The sequence below is a fragment of the Bombina bombina genome, chromosome 8 (assembly GCF_027579735.1).
Source record: "Bombina bombina isolate aBomBom1 chromosome 8, aBomBom1.pri, whole genome shotgun sequence".
Taxonomy (NCBI): domain Eukaryota; kingdom Metazoa; phylum Chordata; class Amphibia; order Anura; family Bombinatoridae; genus Bombina; species Bombina bombina.
The window spans coordinates 11,575,430-11,597,385 of record NC_069506.1 but is presented as its reverse complement, the minus strand read 5'-3'; positions in this window follow the sequence as shown (position 1 = coordinate 11,597,385).

Sequence of the window (21,956 nt, the reverse complement as noted above, 5' to 3'; positions counted from 1 at the left end):
CTACCTAGGTATGCTTTGAAAACTCAATATCTCCAAGCATTCGCTATCTAAAACGTGAACATTTAACTCAGATGTCCATGTCCCTTTAAGCACTGCATTGTAAAAGAAGTACATTTTATAGCACATTGTATGATGTTTTGCAAATGACAAGCAGTTTAGGGATATACCTCTTGAAAAACCAGATCTCCATTGTTGGGGCCAATAAGGGCAAGATGTAAATTCTCTTACCTAAGCAATCGCATTTTAGCATGTTTAAAAGGCCCATACATTTCACCATACATTGGAAGTATGAATATGAATGTATATTGCAATGCTGTTTTGAAGTCATCATATCAACATTTTACAAGGAGATTAAATACTTTGCTTTATTATAAATGAAAATGATCAGTTTAGTTGAATTTGAAAAGGAATCACTGTGTTCGATGATCAAATATTGTCAATTAATAGGACTTAAAACCCTTTTTTAACTCCAAGGGGCATAATATGGAAACAAATACATGCATACATTTGTTAGAGAATGTCATTTTAAGACTAGTGACCCTTCACTACAATGTATTTTACCCTGACATAGAAGTACTGCTTGAGGTTCGCAGAGCACTGCTTGTCCCATAATTCTCTAACAAATTTAAAAAAACTAATTTGTTTTATTATTATGACCCTTTAAGGCTTTTTGGACTGAAATGTCTAATATAAACTCTGTTACAATAGATTTGTGTTAAATTAAACTTGCCTATTTAAAGGTATTAGACACATTAAGCCCAGGACATAGGGGTTTGTTGGTCTAGAAGAGATGACTTGTGATATATTTAACCCTATGTGCATGTGCCGGGGGGAGGGGTTATGTGCGCATGCAGCAGCAGAGTCTGTGGCTGTTCTTATGATGCCACTAAGAGAGTTTTAAGGGCTAATAATGTGTGAAATCTCAGATACACAGAGCCAGGAGTAATTTGGGTAAATTGGTAAAAATAAAAAATCATGGAAAGGTAAGAAAAATGAATCTTTGATTTAATTTTAGAATCTTTATGTATAAATGTACAATAAGTAACTATTTCCTTTAATGTGAGAAATTCAGCCCCTTTGTAACAGTTGGTTCCCAGTCTTTTTAAGGCTAGAGAGGTACTGGGTATTGGTCTGCAATGGTTATGCTATAGAAAACATGATCATATTGGTAGTTATGGTTGCGTTAAAAATGTTTACTGCTTGTATAAAAATGACAACTCCTACATGAAAATATGACAAACAAGTATTAATACAATTTACCAATTTACAACCTACAAATTCAAGATTAGTGATAAACAGATAATTCCAATCAGTGAAATAAGCACCAAGGTACAACATTTTCATAAAGAAAATTAGTTAGCGTATATCTTAGAGACAATATGCTGTTTAGCGTCTGTTCAGCTAGCTCCCAGTAGTGCATTGATGCTACTTCAACAATGGATACAAAGAGAATGAAGCAAATTTGATAATAGGTGTAATTTTTAAAATTGTATGTTCTATCTGAGTCATGAAATAAAAGTTTGAGTTTCATGTTCTTTAATAAAGAACAAGTGGAGGACATAGTATAATGTTACCCATATAACTTCCTGCATATTAGCATAAATATCAAGACAAGTTTCCATCCCCACGACTATTTTTAAATTCAGATTCAGAAGGAATACAGCAATTAATGAAGCTCCAATTTCCTTGAAATACCCAGAACACGAAGACATTTTCAGTAGCTAATGTTTAATTTTCAAAGCTTATTTGATAGTTGAATGTTATTTCCGATATTTCAACAAACAGAAATATTACACAAGTATTAACACAAATAACGTTACACAAACAGTTTAGCAGGTTGTTAAATACTTAAAGGATTACTTTCTGTTATAATTTTTAAGCTAAACAACTAACATATTAAAGTTAATAAACATTAATTAAAACCTACTGACCTATATTTTCTCCAAAACGAAGTTTCATAACGTTCTAAAAGTTATATCTTTTATTCGCAGATGATGTCACATTATCCTGCCCACTATTTTCAGCACTGCATGTTCAAAATACTTAAACCAATAACTTTGTGTTTAAAGCGCCATTTTGAAACCTAGGTATTGTAAACGGATTGGTACAGAGCAAAGGATACCCACGGAGTGGGTTTGGAAAACAATTAAATTTGCAGACAAGATTTCTGATATACGGTAGAGATATGTTAATGAAATGCTATTGATAAAAAGCGTATTTGGGGTAGTTAGTAACAGGAATAGAAAATATTTACTTACAGTGGCCCTTTAAGAATACAGTAGAGTTTTCTTGGGGGAACATTACTAATAAGCATTTCTCTGTAAAAACAACTTGTAACACTAGGAGGCTAAATTACTTGGTTAGGGTCTTCGTTGCTCTAACCCCAGGACTTTTAAGTGCTGAGATGAGTTTGTTTGAGGCCTCCGATCCATCACAGTATAATGATCTATGGTTAATGTAAATGGCTGGTTAATTCACCAAAGCTATCTGTTTATCTGTTAAATTTATTTTTCTGTTATCTGTTTATCTTATCATCTCAATATCTTTGGATAAATCTTCATATGGTACCTAAGTCAGATTCGGGTAAATTCTTCTTCACTCGCAATCCAAAAAGAATGCGCCCATTCTTGTCCCTTTTCAAACCAGTGAATAAAAGGGAAGGTAACTATGAAAACACCAAAAATAATAAATCATTATTTTATATTAAAATAATATATTGTTTGCCAACTGCATAATTTTCATCATCAGGTTATTTGAATAAAGGATTATCTAGATTTTTTGTCCAGTGCCATCTACAAACACTTTAGATTAACCTAATATTGATAGGTTTCTGGTTGCATCCTCCAGGACCTGAATTATTTTCTACAAGAGACATCATCCAACAACCATTATCAATCATGTGGACTTGTTGCTTCATTTGTTGGTACTGAAACCATACAAATATATATATGGGTTACAGTTTTTATATAGTATGCACATACTTCAAATAGGGAAAAACTTTATGGCTATGGATTTTGTGCATTTATTTATACAAGTACTTCATATTATGGAGTTGAAGTCATTTTGGAATTTATTAACAATATGGATGGGTTTATTATTTTGACTATGGAATCCAGTTATTTGCACTGTCCAGAAGGCATATAACACCTTGACTGTTGAATATGAAAATTATTACCTACAGCCAGTGTTGCACAGAAAATGTGCCCTTAAAAAAGAGAAAAGTTTGCAATTTTATCAAATTTATATGACATCGGCCCAGCATTGGATGGTAAACATGATGACGTAGAAGAACTATTGGGGAAAGTTCTGGGTCATGCATGGTGGAACCTAAAGTAATATATATTTTAAGAGTAAGGTTACAATTTTTTTATTTAATTATAGAATCTGATTCAATATAACTAGTCTATTATAACTAGTCTATCCTTGAGACTCTGCTAATGGGATTCTTAATGAGTCACCTTGGTTTGGACATAAGATCTATGTAAGTACACTGTACAGTGGGGCAAAAAAGTATTTAGTCAGCCACCAATTGTGCAAGTTCTCCCACTTAAGAAGATGAGAGAGGCCTGTAATTTTCATCATAGGTATACCTCAACTATGAGAGACAAAATGTGGAAACAAATCCAGACAATCACATTGTCTGATTTGGAAAGAATTTATTTGCATATTATGGTGGAAAATAAGTATTTGGTCACCTACAAACAAGCAAGATTTCTGGCTCTCACAGACCTGTGTCTTCTTCTTTAAGAGGCTCCTCTGTCCTCCACTCATTACCTGTATTAATGGCACCTGTTTGAACCTGTTATCAGTATAAAAGACACCTGTCCACAACCTCAAACAGTCACACTCCAAACTCCACTATGGTGAAGACCAAAGAGCTGTCGAAGGACACCAGAAACAAAATTGTAGACCTGCACCAGGCTGGGAAGACTGAATCTGCAATAGGCAAGCAGCTTGGTGTGAAGAAATCAACTGTGGGAGCAATAATTAGAAAATGGAAGACATACAAGACCACTGATAATCTCCCTCGATCTGGGGCTCCACGCAAGATCTCACCCCGTGGGGTCAAAATGATCACAAGAACAGTGAGCAAACATCCCAGAACCACATGGGGGGACCTAGTGAATGACCTGCAGAGAGCTGGGACCAACGTAACCAAGGCTACCATCAGTAACACACTACGCCGCCAGGGATTTCCAGACGTGTCCCCCTGCTTAAGCCAGTACATGTCCAAAGTATGCTAGAGAGCATTTGGATGATCAAGAAGTGGATTGGGAGAATGTCATATGGTCAGATGAAACCAAAGTAGAACTGTTTGGTAGAAACACAACTCGTCGTGTTTGGAGGAGAGAGAATGCTGAGTTGCAACCAAAGAACACCATACCTACTGTGAAGCATGGGGGTGGCAACATCATGCTTTAGGGCTGTTTCTCTTCAAAGGGAACAGGACGACTGATCCGTGTACATGAAAGAATGAATGGGGCCATGTATCGTGAGATTTTGAGTGCAAACCTTCTTCCATCAGCAAGGGCATTGAAGATGAAACGTGGCTGGGTCTTTCAGCATGACAATGATCCCAAACACACCGCCCTGGCAACGAAGGAGTGGCTTCGTAAGAAGCATTTCAAGGTCCTGGAGTGGCCTAGCCAGTCTCCAGATCTCAACCCCATAGAAAACCTTTGGAGGGAGTTGAAAGTCCGTGTTGCCCAGCGACAGCCCCAAAACATCACTGCTCTAGAGGAGATCTGCATGCAGGAATGGGCCAACATACCAGCAACAGTGTGTGACAACCTTGTGAAGACTTACAGAAAACGTTTGACCTCTGTCATTGCCAACAAAGGATATATAACTAAGTATTGAGATGAACTTTTGATATTGACCAAATACTTATTTTCCACCATCATTTGCAAATAAATTCTTTCCAAATCAGACAATGTGATTGCCTGGATTTGTTTCCACATTTTGTCTCTCATAGTTGAGGTATACCTATGATGAACATTACAGGCCTCTTTCATCTTCTTAAGTGGGAGAACTTGCACAATCGGTGGCTGACTAAATACTTTTTTGCCCCACTGTATATATCTGATTTATAATGGATTTTACACAAAGATTTATAGATTCCTACTTTAGACTCTGCACATTAACTTTGAAAAATGCTCATAGATTGGATATTTTCTGTCCTTATTAGGAAATAACGAAATATTATTCTTAGATGAAGATTGCAGAGATGTCCATATATTATTGTGAGAGGGTCTGCTATTTAGTGATTTTAAAATTAGGTTGTGTGTATGAACTGGAAATTGAATGAATAATTTCAAATGAATTGATTTTATGCTTAATATCTGTGGAATATGGTTTCTGCTTATCAACACCCTTTCTGCTTGTATTAGTTTACTTTTAGATAAGCACTTTCATTATTAGTTATGGACAAGCAACATCATGAAATATTTTTTTCTTGTATCATATTATTTTGAAGAGATGCAACTCTGGACCGTAATTTCTCATCCTGGATTTTAGCCTTGATAACAAAGCACAGTTTGTTAATATGTACAACCATATACTTGAGAACATTGCCAGTTTGGAGTTTGGTATGTTGATGAATGGCAGAAATTGCTCCTCATGCGTTTTGCTTTAAGTTGGACAAAATATCTGTAACTTTTCTGAAGCTAGAACGGAATAAATCTTGTCTATTGGAAGCTTTAGAGGACAAACTAACAGAGTAGAGGAAATGTGACTTCCTTTTGGTCCATTTTCATTAAATTGCTATTAAAACTGTATTTAAAAAGATTTCTGTTTCAGAATTGGATCAATGAATGCTTAAAGTGAAGGTAAACGTAGCAAGGTTCGATAATCTTACATGCAAATACATAGCAAATTAAGGGTACTTTAAGTCATCAGTTTTTACCTAGTTATCGCCGTTTTTCTATCTAATTCTACTCGTTATATAAACAGCCCGCTTTTTTATTTTTTTTTGTCAGTCCGGTCACGTTCTTCAAGTAGCCAATAACAGGTCTGGCCGTTAGGCGGCCGTCATTTGACGTCACTACATTTCTGGACGTTCTGCGCATGCGTCGGCTATACTTCCTGTCCCTTCCAAGCCGTGCTCGTTCCTGATTAGCGCATGCGCAATTCATCCTAAGTATAAATCATCTGAACGCAGTTTATTTAGTAGCAATTTGCAACAGTATCGGTGGCTGCAACCTGTTTTGCTACATTTCACTTGAGCGCCGCAATATCTATAATATATTAGAGAAGACAAGGGGAAATAGCGTAGTATTCGGTTTTATAAAGCAAATAGAAAACAGCTTCCAGCGTTTACACTGCTCTTACAACATAGTAATGAATGGATATTCATTCAATACTATGGGGCCTATTTATCAAGCCGTCAACCTCAAATATGCTGGAATTCCCCAGCGTATTTGTGGCGAGGCTGATTCGCCTTAGTTATCAAAGGCTAGAGACCGGCAAAAGTAGAATTTTGTGACGTAAGCTTCGATCCGCCGGACTCAGTCCGACACAGATCGATTCTTACGTCACTCCAGATGTTCTGCACACAAGTTCGGCACAATCTGGCTACTTTTGCTAGTTATCAAAAAAACTAGCAGGTACGCTCAGCACTTTTCCGGCCCAGCGTACCTGGTTTTCAATCCGCCGCCCTGGAGGCAGCGGATCCTATAGGAATCAATGGGAGTCTGACCATAGCGAAAGTACAAGTTCGCTGCTGCCAGATATCCCATTGATTTCTATGGGAAATGTCTGCACCTAACACCCTAACATGTACCCCGAGTCTAAACACCCCAAATCTGCCCCCCCCCTACACCGCCGTAACTAAATAAAGTTATTACCCCCCTAAACCGCCGCTCCAGGACCTCGCCGCAACCTATATTAAACTTATTAACCCCTAATCTGCCCCCCCTACACCTATAATACATTTATTAACCCCTATCCTGCCCCCCTACACCGCCGCCACTGTAATAAATTTATTAACCCCTATCCTGCCCCCCCTACACCGCCGCCACTGTAATAAATTTATTAACCCCTAAACCTAAGTCTAACACTAACCCTAACACCCCCCTAACTTAAATATTAATTAAATAAATCTAAATAATATTTATCTTATTAAATAAATTAATCCTATTTAAAACTAAATACTTACCTATAAAATAAACCCTAATATAGCTACAATATAACTAATAATTATATTGTAGCTATCTTAGGATTTATTTTTATTTTACAGGCAACTTTGTATTTATTTTAACTAGGTTCCATTTCTATTAAATAGTTATTAACTATTTAATAGCTTACCTAGCTAAAATAAAGAGAAATTTACCTGTAAAATAAAAACTAACCTAAGTTACAATTACACCTAACACTACACTATACTTTAATAAATTATTCCTATTTAAAACTAAATACTTACCTGTAAAATAAACCCTAAGATAGCTACAATGTAATTAATAATTACATTGTAGCTATTTTAGGATTTATATTTATTTTACAGGTAACTTTGTATTTATTTTAACTAGGTAGAATAGTTATTAAATAGTTATTAACTATTTAATAACTACCTAGCTAAAAGAAATACAAAATTACCTGTAAAATAAATCCTAACCTAAGTTACAATTAAACCTAACACTACACTATCATTAAATTAATTAAATAAATTACCTAAACTAACTACAATTAAATACAATTACATAAACCAACTAAAGTACAAAAAATAAAAATGCTAAGTTACAAAAAATAAAAAAAATCAGTTACAAACATTTAAAAAATATTACAACAATTTTAAGCTAATTACACCTAATCTAAGCCCCCTAATAAAATAACAAAGCCCCCCAAAATAAAAAAATGCCCTACCCTATTCTAAATTAAAAAAGTTCAAAGCTCTTTTACCTTACCAGCCCTTAAAAGGGCCTTTTGCGGGGCATGCCCCAAAGAAAACAGCTCTTTTGCCTGTAAAAGAAAAATACAACCCCCACCCAACGTTAAAACCCACCACCCACATACCCCTAATCTAACCCAAACCCCCCTTAAATAAACCTAACACTACCCCCCTGAAGATCATCCTACCTTGAGTCGTCTTCACTCAGCCGAGCCACCGATGGAACCAAAGAGGAGATCCGGAGCGGCAGAAGTGATCCTCCAAGGGGCGCTGAAGAAGTCTTCCATCCGATGAAGTGATCCTCCAAGCGGCGCTGAAGAAGTCTTCCATCTGGGCGATGTCATCTTCCAAGCGGCGCTGAAGAAGTCTTCCATCCGGGCGATGTCATCTTCCAAGCGGGGTCTTCAATCTTCTTTCTTCAGGATCCATCTTCATCCCGCCGACGCGGAACATCCTTCTTCCCCGACGGACTAACGACGAATGAAGGCTCCTTTAAGGGACGTCATCCAAGATGGCGTCCCTTCAATTCCGATTGGCTGATAGGATTCTATCAGCCAATCGGAATTAAGGTAGGAAAAATCTGATTGGCTGATTGAATCAGCCAATCAGATTTAGCTCGCATTCTATTGGCTGATCGGAACAGCCAATAGAATGCAAGCTCAATCTGATTGGCTGATTGGATCAGCCAATCGGATTGAACTTCAATCTGATTGGCTGAATTAATCAGCCAATCAGATTTTTCCTTCCTTAATTCCGATTGGCTGATAGAATCCTATCAGCCAATCGGAATTGAAGGGACGCCATCTTGGATGACGTCCCTTAAAGGAGCCTCCATTCGTCGTTAGTCCGTCGGGGAAGAAGGATGTTCCGCGTCGGCGGGATGAAGATGGATCCTGAAGAAAGAAGATTGAAGACCCCGCTTGGAAGATGACATTGCCCGGATGGAAGACTTCTTCAGCGCCGCTTGGAAGATGACATCGCCCGGATGGAAGACTTCTTCAGCGCCGCTTGGAGGATCACTTCATCGGATGGAAGACTTCTTCAGCGCCCCTTGGAGGATCACTTCTGCCGCTCCGGATCTCCTCTTCGGTTCCATCGGTGGCTCGGCTGAGTGAAGACGACTCAAGGTAGGATGATCTTCAGGGGGGTAGTGTTAGGTTTATTTAAGGGGGGTTTGGGTTAGATTAGGGGTATGTGGGTGGTGGGTTTTAACGTTGGCGGGGGTTGTATTTTTCTTTTACAGGCAAAAGAGCTGTTTTCTTTGGGGCATGCCCCGCAAAAGGCCCTTTTAAGGGCTGGTAAGGTAAAAGAGCTTTGAACTTTTTTAATTTAGAATAGGGTAGGGCATTTTTTTTATTTTGGGGGCTTTGTTATTTTATTAGGGGGCTTAGATTAGGTGTAATTAGCTTAAAATTGTTGTAATATTTTTTAAATGTTTGTAACTTATTTTTTTTATTTTTTGTAACTTAGCTTTTTTATTTTTTGTACTTTAGTTAGTTTATGTAATTGTATTTAATTGTAGTTATTTGTAGGTAATTTATTTAATTAATTTAATGATAGTGTAGTGTTAGGTTTAATTGTAACTTAGGTTAGGATTTATTTTACAGGTAATTTTGTATTTCTTTTAGCTAGGTAGTTATTAAATAGTTAATAACTATTTAATAACTATTCTACCTAGTTAAAATAAATACAAAGTTACCTGTAAAATAAATATAAATCCTAAAATAGCTACAATGTAATTATTAATTACATTGAAGCTATCTTAGGGTTTATTTTACAGGTAAGTATTTAGTTTTAAATAGGAATAATTTATTAAAGTATAGTGTAGTGTTAGGTGTAATTGTAACTTAGGTTAGTTTTTATTTTACAGGTAAATTTCTCTTTATTTTAGCTAGGTAAGCTATTAAATAGTTAATAACTATTTAATAGCTATTGTACCTAGTTAAAATAAATACAAAGTTGCCTGTAAAATAAAAATAAGTCCTAAGATAGCTACAATATAATTATTAGTTATATTGTAGCTATATTAGGGTTTATTTTACAGGTAAGTATTTAGTTTTAAATAGGAATAATTTATTTAATAAGATAAATATTATTTAGATTTATTTAATTAATATTTAAGTTAGGGGGGTGTTAGGGTTAGTCCGGGCGATGTCATCTTCCAAGCGGGGTCTTCAATCTTCTTTCTTCAGGATCCATCTTCATCCCGCCGACGCGGAACATCCTTCTTCCCCGACGGACTAACGACGAATGAAGGCTCCTTTAAGGGACGTCATCCAAGATGGCGTCCCTTCAATTCCGATTGGCTGATAGGATTCTATCAGCCAATCGGAATTAAGGTAGGAAAAATCTGATTGGCTGATTGAATCAGCCAATCAGATTTAGCTCGCATTCTATTGGCTGATCGGAACAGCCAATAGAATGCAAGCTCAATCTGATTGGCTGATTGGATCAGCCAATCGGATTGAACTTCAATCTGATTGGCTGAATTAATCAGCCAATCAGATTTTTCCTTCCTTAATTCCGATTGGCTGATAGAATCCTATCAGCCAATCGGAATTGAAGGGACGCCATCTTGGATGACGTCCCTTAAAGGAGCCTTCATTCGTCGTTAGTCCGTCGGGGAAGAAGGATGTTCCGCGTCGGCGGGATGAAGATGGATCCTGAAGAAAGAAGATTGAAGACCCCGCTTGGAAGATGACATCGCCCGGATGGAAGACTTCTTCAGCGCCGCTTGGAAGATGACATCGCCCGGATGGAAGACTTCTTCAGCGCCGCTTGGAGGATCACTTCATCGGATGGAAGACTTCTTCAGCGCCCCTTGAAGGATCACTTCTGCCGCTCCGGATCTCCTCTTCGGTTCCATCGGTGGCTCGGCTGAGTGAAGACGACTCAAGGTAGGATGATCTTCAGGGGGGTAGTGTTAGGTTTATTTAAGGGGGGTTTGGGTTAGATTAGGGGTATGTGGGTGGTGGGTTTTAACGTTGGCGGGGGTTGTATTTTTCTTTTACAGGCAAAAGAGCTGTTTTCTTTGGGGCATGCCCCGCAAAAGGCCCTTTTAAGGGCTGGTAAGGTAAAAGAGCTTTGAACTTTTTTAATTTAGAATAGGGTAGGGCATTTTTTTTATTTTGGGGGCTTTGTTATTTTATTAGGGGGCTTAGATTAGGTGTAATTAGCTTAAAATTGTTGTAATATTTTTTAAATGTTTGTAACTTATTTTTTTTATTTTTTGTAACTTAGCTTTTTTATTTTTTGTACTTTAGTTAGTTTATGTAATTGTATTTAATTGTAGTTATTTGTAGGTAATTTATTTAATTAATTTAATGATAGTGTAGTGTTAGGTTTAATTGTAACTTAGGTTAGGATTTATTTTACAGGTAATTTTGTATTTCTTTTAGCTAGGTAGTTATTAAATAGTTAATAACTATTTAATAACTATTCTACCTAGTTAAAATAAATACAAAGTTACCTGTAAAATAAATATAAATCCTAAAATAGCTACAATGTAATTATTAATTACATTGAAGCTATCTTAGGGTTTATTTTACAGGTAAGTATTTAGTTTTAAATAGGAATAATTTATTAAAGTATAGTGTAGTGTTAGGTGTAATTGTAACTTAGGTTAGTTTTTATTTTACAGGTAAATTTCTCTTTATTTTAGCTAGGTAAGCTATTAAATAGTTAATAACTATTTAATAGCTATTGTACCTAGTTAAAATAAATACAAAGTTGCCTGTAAAATAAAAATAAGTCCTAAGATAGCTACAATATAATTATTAGTTATATTGTAGCTATATTAGGGTTTATTTTACAGGTAAGTATTTAGTTTTAAATAGGAATAATTTATTTAATAAGATAAATATTATTTAGATTTATTTAATTAATATTTAAGTTAGGGGGGTGTTAGGGTTAGTGTTAGACTTAGGTTTAGGAGTTAATAATTTTATTACAGTGGCGGCGGTGTAGGGGGGGCAGGATAGAGGTTAATAATTTTATTATAGGTGGCGACGGTGTAGGGGGGGCAGGATAGGGGTTAATAAGTTTAATACAGGTTGCGGCGGGGTCCGGGAGCGGCGGTTTAGGGGTTAAACTATTTATTTCTTTGCGGTGAGGTCCGGGAGCGGCGGTTTAGGGGTTAAACTATTTATTTAGTTGCGGCGAGGTCCGGGAGCGGAGGTTTAGGGGTTAATACATTTATAAGAGTTGCGGCGGGGTCTAGGAGCGGCGGTTTAGGGGTTAATAACTTTATTAGTTGCGGGCGGCTCCAGGGGTGCCGGTATAGGGGGTAGAACAGTGTAGTTTAGTGTGAGTGCTTAGTGACAGGCTAGCAATAAAGCTGTAAAAAAGCCGAAGAGCAGCGAGATCGGATGAGTGATAACTCTCACAGTCCGCTGCTCATCGCCCCGTACTTGGTGCGCGCCTTTTTGACAGCTTTATTGATAACTTAGGCGAAATTTTTCAGGTCCGCGGCGGCGATGGTAGGCGAGCTTAGGCGGGCATATTGAACCGGCGAAGGCAGGTAAAGTAGACGGCTTGATAAATAGGCCCCAATGTTGCAACGAACATTGACGCCTGCGCTTTCGGTCAAAAATTATTTGAGTCACGCAGGCGCAATCGGAATGTAGGACGAGATGTGCGCATGCGCAAGTTGTCAGTCAATTGTGAACGCGCTTTTCAAATACGTATAGAGCGGGTGGGACCGCTCTATACGTGAGACAGTCAGAAACCAGGAAATACATGGAGGGAGGAGCTAAGACCGGCCGAGAACATTGATAAAAACAGTGGGTTATACATTTATATATATACTAATATGTCATAAAAAATAAGCCATCTTACATTGTAGTACATGGGTAACATAATACTGCTTTCAAAAACTTTACCTTCACTTTAATTTAAACGTTTGATCCATTGGATACAAAACATAGAAATGCCCCACTTGTGCTTATCTAGCCTGAATACACAAAATCCACCTGTAGGGCATTCAAGTATTACAAAATACTCAGTTTTAGCTAGACGTGAATAGGTCAAAAGATTAGTTTCAGATTTTTTTTCAAAACTTCGGTTTGGCCAAATTTCGTCCATGCAGGTACTCAGATGAATATTTGATTCAGATTTGTTACTGTTACTACCAATAGAATCAGCTATTATTGACAATATTAATAAAACATTAACATTTAGGGTTTGAACAATTAAAACAACCTATCTTTCAAAGTTAAAAGAACATATAACTCCTGCATGACTAACATCCAGCATTTAGTGCCTGACTATCTGCCCCTAACATCAGTCATTAGTAATACTATAGCAGGATTAGACAGGGAATGATGAACAAATGATTAGTAAGACCCCTGTACATCATTAAAACAAAGGACCTTATTTGCCTAACAACATAACTCCTTCCCCCAATACCTAACACTACTGTCTAACCCTAAAACCTAACTCTACTATCTAACCTAATATCTAACCCTACTGTCTAACCCTAATACCTAACACTACTGTCTAACCCTAAAACCTAACTCTACTATCTAACCCAATATCTAACCCTACTGTCTAACCTCAATACCTAACACTACTGTCTAACCCTAATATTTAACCCTACTGTCTAACCCTAAAACCTAACTCTACTATCTAACCTAATATCTAACCCTACTGTTTAACCATAATACCTAAAACTACTATCTAACCCCAATATCTAAACCTACTATCTAACCCCAATACCTAACACTACTATCTAACCCAATATCTAAACCTACTGTCTAACCTCAATACCTAACACTACTGTCTAACCCTAATATTTAACCCTACTGTCTAACCCTAAAACCTAACTCTACTATCTAACCCAATATCTAACCCTACTGTCTAACTTCAATACCTAACACTACTGTCTAACCCTAATATTTAACCCTACTGTGTAACCCTAAAACATAACTCTACTATCTAACCTAATATCTAACCCTACTGTTTAACCATAATACCTAAAATTACTATCTAACCCCAATATCTAAACCTACTGTCTAACCTCAATACCTAACACTACTGTCTAACCCTAATATTTAACCCCACTGTCTAACCCCAATACCTAACCCTACCGTGTAACCCAAATCCCTAACACTACTGTCTAACCCTAAAACCTAACTCTACTATCTAACCCAATATCTAACCCTACTGTCTAACCTCAATACCTAACACTACTGTCTAACCCTAATATTTAACCCTACTGTCTAACCCTAAAACCTAACTCTACTATCTAACCTAATATCTAACCCTACTGTTTAACCATAATACCTAAAACTACTATCTAACCCCAATATCTAAACCTACTATCTAACCCCAATACCTAACACTACTATCTAACCCAATATCTAAACCTACTGTCTAACCTCAATACCTAACACTACTGTCTAACCCTAATATTTAACCCTACTGTCTAATCCTAAAACATAACTCTACTATCTAACCTAATATCTAACCCTACTGTTTAACCATAATACCTAAAATTACTATCTAACCCCAATATCTAAACCTACTGTCTAACCTCAATACCTAACACTACTGTCTAACCCTAATATTTAACCCCACTGTCTAACCCCAATACCTAACCCTACCGTGTAACCCAAATCCCTAACACTACTGTCTAACCCTAAAACCTAACTCTACTATCTAACCCAATATCTAAACCTACTGTCTAACCTCAATACCTAACCCTAATATTTAACCCTACTGTCTAACCCCAATACCTAACACTACTATCTAACCCCAATATCTAAACCTACTGTCTAACCCAATATCTAACCCTACTGTCTAACCTCAGTAACTAACCCTACTGTCTAACCGAATACCTAACCCTACTGTCTAACCCAATATCTAACCCTACTGTCTAACCCCAATACCTAACACTACTATCTAACCCCAATATCTAACCCTATTGTCTAACCCCAATGCCTAAACCTACTGTCTAACCTCAATACCTAACCCTACTGTCTAACCCTAATATTTAACCCTACTGTCTAACCCCAATACCTAACCCTACTGTCTAACCCCAATCCCTAACCCTACTGTCTAATTCCAATATCTAACCATACTGTGTCTAACCCCAAAACCTAACCCAACTGTCTAACCCTAATCCCTAACCCTACTGTCTAACCCCAATCCCTAACCCTACTCTAACCCCAATACCTAACCCTACTGTTTAACCCTAACACCTAACCCCTTTTAACCCCAATACCTAACCCTATCATCTAACCCCAAAACCTAACCCTACTGTCTAACCCCAATCCCTAACCCTACTCTAACCATAATACCAAACACTACTGTCTAACCCCAATCTGTAACCCTACTCTAACCCCAATACCTAACCCTACTGTTTAACCCTAATACCTAACCCCTTTTAACCATAATACCTAACCCTATCATCTAACCCCAAAACCTAACCCTAATGTCTAGCCCAAATCTCTAACCCTACTCTAACCCGAATACCTAACCCTACGATCTAACCCCAATCCCTAATTGTACTGTCTAACCCCAATCCCTAACCTGTCTAAATCGAATCTAACCCAATCACTAACACTACTGTAAACCCCAATATCTAACCCTACTGTCTAACCCTAATCCCTAACCCTACTGTCTAACCCCAATCCAAAACATTACTATCCAATACCTAACCCTACTCTATTTCCAATACCTAACACTACTCTAACCCCAATCCCTAATCCTACTCTAGCATCAATCCCTATCCCTACCGTCTAACCCCAATCCTTAATCTACTGACTAACCCCAATTACTTACCCTTCTCTAACCCCAATACCTACAGTCTAACCCCAATCCCTAACCCTACTGTCTGACCCCAATACCTAACTCTTCTCTAACCCAAATGCCCAACCCTACTGTGTAACCCCAATACTTAACCTTACTGTCTAACCCCAAATACCTAACCCAACTGTCTAACTATAATCCCTAACCCTACTGTCTAACCCTAATCCATAACCCTACATTAACTGCAATCCCTAACCCTACTTTAACTCCAATCCCTAACCCTACTTTCTAACCCCAATACCTAACCCTACGTTAACTCCAATCCCTAACCCTACCATCTAACCCCAAAACTTAACACTACTGTCTAGCCCCAATCCCTAAACCTACCCTAACCCCAATACCTAACCCTACCATCTAACCTCAATGCCTAGTTCTATTGTCTGCCCCCCAATCCCTAATCCTACTGTCTAACCCCAATACCTAATCCTATTGTCTAACCAAAATTCCTAACCCTAATCTAACTCCAATCCCTAACACTACCGTCTAACCTCAATAACTAACCCTACTATGTAACCCCAATCAATAACCCTGCTGTCTAACCCCAATCCCTAACCCTACTGTCTAACCCCAATACCTAACCCTAATCTAACCCCAACATCTAACACTACTCTAACCCCAATCCCTAAACCTACTCTAAACCCAATCCCTAACCCTACTGTCTAACCCCAATACCTAACCCTAATCTAACCACAACATCTAACACTACTCTAACCCCAATCCCTAAACCTACTCTAAACCCAATCCCTAACCCTACTCTAACCCCAATACCTAACCTTACTCTTACCCCAATACCTAACCCTACCATCTATCTCCAATCCCTTACCCTACTCTAACCCCAATACCTAAACCTACTCTAAACCCAATCCATAACACTTCTCTAACTCTACTGTTTAAACCCCTATCCTTAACCCTGATGTGTAACCCATATCCCTAACTCTACTGTGTAACCCCACTCCCTCAATGTACAGTTTTTTTGTTTAAATATTCCAAATTCTGCACCATAAATGTTAAGGTGCAGAAAAGGTGACTACAAAGCTGAGGTTGCGCAGGTAACAATCTGGGGATCTTCTAGATCCACAACGTATCTTGACCTTTTTAATTCTTTAAAGTTCTCTTTACCCATCTCCTTACCCTACGGAGAGCACTGACAATGTAAATAATGCACTATTCATTTTTATTTTGTGGTGTTACAATAAAAAAGAGGTGCATAAAATTGCCATTGGCTGTAATGTCTAAACATTAAATGTATAGGGTTGTAAATCAGCACACTTATTGAGTTGGAGTCGTCTTGTTATTATGAGATATTCTTAAGTACCAGAGTTTTATAAAAATGAAGCGCCAAATTACAAGTAGAGCGCTAGTTAACGTTCTGGCTTGTGCGTTAACTCTATGCCTTCATGTATTCCCCCATAGAAGTCAATGGAGCAAAAAAGTGGAAAAAAAAACTAACACATATTCTCAAGTGTGCTGACCCGACATGAAAATATGAATGTTTTAAATTTTTACAGGTGCTTGTAACTTTTTATCGGATGGATGAATTTCTTCACAGTAGACAAAAACCTAGAAGAAAAAAATATTAAAGAGCACATTTACACATATCTTGCTATAGTAACAGTTAATGGGCCAAAATATTATGCGAGGGAGATATTTTTCAGTTCACTCTCATGAAAAAGAGCTAAATTTCAACACACAACACTATAACCTCCATCTGAATCCTGATTTTTTTATGACCCTTTCAATGTTATTTGTAATTAAAGTGACGAATTAACATTAAGCCATCATGCCATATTTCTTTAAATGTTTAATTAAGAAAAATAAAAAATCAATGGGGCAACCTTACCTGACTGTCATGAATGATTTCATGCAACTTTACCACTAGGGGGAGACAGTGTACCATTAGTTTAAAGGATGAGCTAATTCTGATTCTTATTATAGCTCTTTTTGCTGGTTAAGAAGAAAATATAAATATCATGTTATAGTTTCAAAACAAAATGGTTCCGTTGAGAATAATAATAATAATAATAATAATAATAAACTAATTACAATAATAATGCAAACTAATTACAATAATAATAATAATAAACTAATTACAATAATAATAATAATAAACTAATTACAATAATAATAATAAACTAATTACAATAATAATACAATTCTTATAGCAATTTAAACACATTAGAGAAGTGTTTTAATGTCTTTCTCAAGCTTTATCTTCCTGTTCCAGAGTTACAAAAGAATATGTGTTGAGACTATTAGTATATTAATATATACAGTACATCATCTACAATTATTATGGTTGGTAATATTTTATTTTTGATCCTGGCCCATAAACATCTCTGCAGGCACAAATTACAGTGCGCACCCATAAAAAATAAAAGATTACTGCAGAAAAGAAATACAAACTTTCCAAAACTTTACAATGCAGGCTGCTCTTTTGCATGAACTGCATTATTTAATTTAAACACTAGATGGTGCTATTGGGCTACACATAAAATTTTGCAAATATCAGATCTTTCAGTGTCAACCTGCTTTGGATTTCTTTTAAGAGTTATAATTAACATTCAATATATGATGCCCTATGTCCATCATTTATTTTATTATTTAACTATCTCATTTTATATTAAAACACCATTTTTTTTTATTTATTTATTTGCTTTGTACCACCATTATTTTGCAATATGTCATACATATCAAAGGTTATTTAAATCCTCTCACTGCTAAATATGAATGTAATGCACTGCTATGCTTCTGACATCTATAGTGTTTAATGAATATAACATTAAACATACTATTTAGACATGATACAATTTTTCTTTGCATTAAAAATATTTATCTAAACTGTTACTGATTGGCAGATACTGCGCATTGAGTTCATATGTTAATAATCATCTTTTAATTTATTTATCTATGTAATTATTTCTTTATATTTCTATCTATTTTTTATTTATCTATTTATTCAGTCCATGGGGTCTATTTAACAAGGGCCGAATTGCCCCTGTTCCCCTTTAGGCTCACCGTAAACAGGAGTTAAGAAGCAGCGGTCTTAAGACCGCTGCTTCTAAACTCATACACCACCTCTGAAGCGGCGTATAGCAATCCCTGCTAGCGGCCGCATGGCTTTGAATCTGCAGGGGGCGGCATTGCACAAGCAGTTCACAAAAACTGCTGGTGCCATGATAAATGCCGAGAGCATATGCTGTCAGCATTTATCGATGTGCGGCGGACATGGTTCGCTATAGCGGATCATGTCTGTCTGCACAGATATAAATAGACCTCCATATGTTAATCAGATTTTTATCTATTTATCTATTTATGTATTTATCTATTTATTTGTTGTATATATCATTATTTATTTATCCATTTATTTATTTGTCTATATATTTGTGGATTTATCTATTTATTTCTCTATATATTTATGGATGTATTTATTTATTTAAGTTAGAAATATTGTTAAGATTACAGTTTTTAATATCCCTGTAACATACCTTTTAGTTAACAAACAATTTAATCCAGTGTGTGGTTTACCAAACATCTAGCTGATTTCTGTATGAGATAAAATGCACCACTTTTGTTATACGTTTGTGCACATTTAGTTAATATTTTAATAATCAAATTTTTATTTATTTACTTATTTATTTATGTATTTATTAATCTATTTATTTATCAATTAAGTTAAATAGTTAATCAGATTTTTATCTGTGTATCTATTTATGTATTTTTTTTATCTATCTATCTATCAATCTATCTATCTATCTATCTATCTATTATCTATCTATCTATCTATCTATCTATCTATGTATCTATCTATCTATGCATGTATTTATCTATCTAGCTATATATCTATTTATGTATTTATTTATCTTTCTATTTGTATATTTATGTATTTATTTAACTATACATGTATTTGTCTATGTATTTATATATTTATTTATCTATTTATGTATTTATTTATATATTAATCTGTCTATTATTTTATCTATCTATGTATTTATTTGTTTATATATCTATTTTTTGTCTATGTTTGTATTTATTTATTTATCTATCTATTTATTTATCAATTAAGTTAATTAGTTAATCAGATTTTTATCTGTGTATCTATTTATGTATTTTTTTTATCTATCTATCCATCTATCTATCTATCTATCTATCTTTCTATCTATCTATAAATTTATTTATCTATCTAGCTATATGTCTATTTATGTATTTATTTATCTTTCTATTTGTCTATTTATGTATTTATCTATTTATGTATTTATTTATATATTTATTTATCTATTGATGTATTTATTTATATATTAATCTGTCTATTATTTTATCTATCTATGTATTTATTTGTTTATATATCTATTTTTTGTCTATGTATGTATGCATTTATTTATTTATTTATCTATCTATTTATTTGTCTATTTATATATTTATCTGTCTATTTTTATATGTATTTATTTATTTATCTATTTATTTGTCAATTTGTTATGTATTTATTTATTTATTTATTTAAGTTAGACATATTGTTTAGCTCACAGTTTTAAATTCTGAGACCTGCTCAAATGAAATGGAAAATGGAAAAATCAATTCATATATGATTGCAGTTTAGAGTTTGATCATTAAAAAATATGGCAATGATAAAATTATGCCCAGTAAGTAATTGCACATAATTAATTAATAATATTACTTTAAATGACATGAAAGTAAAATGTATCATTTATGATTTAGATACAGGGGTCAATTTATTAATGTGCGAGCGGACATGATACAATGTAGCGAACTGCTGGTGCGATGCCAGGGGGTGTCAATCAACCCAATCTTTAGACCGCTGCATCATCCGTATGCAGCTTGATAAATTGACCCCACTGAATGCCATTTTCAATTTTAAATTTATTTCTATTGTCAAATTTACTTTGTTCTTTTGGTATTGTTTGCTGAAGAGCATATATAAGTAGGCACAGGAGTGTGCAAATGCTTTGACAACCATATAGCAGCAGTATTAGTAAAATATTATAGATTGTTTAACTGCTTAGCAATGTATAACATTATTAGAAATATTTTTACTAACAATGTAGTGCTCACGACATGTGCACTCTCCTGTACCCACCTTGATATGCTTTTCAATAAAACAATACCAAGAGAACAAAGTCAATCTTTTTAATAAATATAAAGTGGAAAATTGTTTATAGTTATGTGCTCTGTCTAAAACATCTAGGTTCAATTTTTTTAATCTTTATGTCACTTTACTTGAAAACAAAACCAGCATTCATACACATTGGGCAGTCATTTCCATTGCTCTCATCAACAAGTTGCCACATTCTATTATTTTAATATATTTTATTTGAAGGGTTTTTCATAAGAACATTAAATCCATCACCAAAACACCCCTATAAAACTGGTTACAATGGTTGGTAACAGAGAATGAGACAATGATCTAGACCTATACCAGCCTGGCAGTTTTAGTACTGAAGGATTAGCCCAGTAGCTTCCTAGACCTGTTCTCAGATAACAAAGCTTATAGGTGATACTGAGGGAAACTTGATGTAAAGGAGCTAACATCTTAATATAAGTTATTTAGTACCCCCTGGTATGCATTTATTTATATCAGTGTCTAGGTTTGATAGTGAAGACCAAATTTATCCATAAAAGGCCACCTTACTGTTGTACAGTCTCTATAGTGTTATAAAAAGAAAAATACAACTGCAAAAACATTAATACAACTAGAAAGAGAAAATATAAATAACAATATAGCATGTGATACATTTTTTGATCATCACATATACACAGTGTATGGCATGAAGTGTGTTAACATGTTAGACAGAATAGTTGTTAAACGGTTCCCATAGCAACTACAAGGCATGATATATATCCATTTGATTAGTGCTAAGATAATAATAGTGTTCATCTAGCTGTTAATTTTTTCCAATACTTTAGTATCAACTGCTTGGTGCCATTTATGAGTAGCCATCAAAATATATGATGTAATTTACACTTGAGATTTGGTGGCAAGTTAAAAATGAAAATGAGGGGGGGCGGAGCCTGGAGGAACATGGGGTCGGCTACTTAATCTGGCAGCTCCGTGCACAGTTAAGAGCAAAGGGGCAATAACGCTGCACTAATTTCACAACGCTCATTCTAACAGGGACCCAGCAATACTCTGATCATGAGAGCACCTGCAGAAACACTGAGATAGGATCTGGAACATCTTCCTGAAAACTACACACTCCTGGAGTGTTACGATGCAGGAAATGTGATCACCATTTTGAGGAGCCATGCA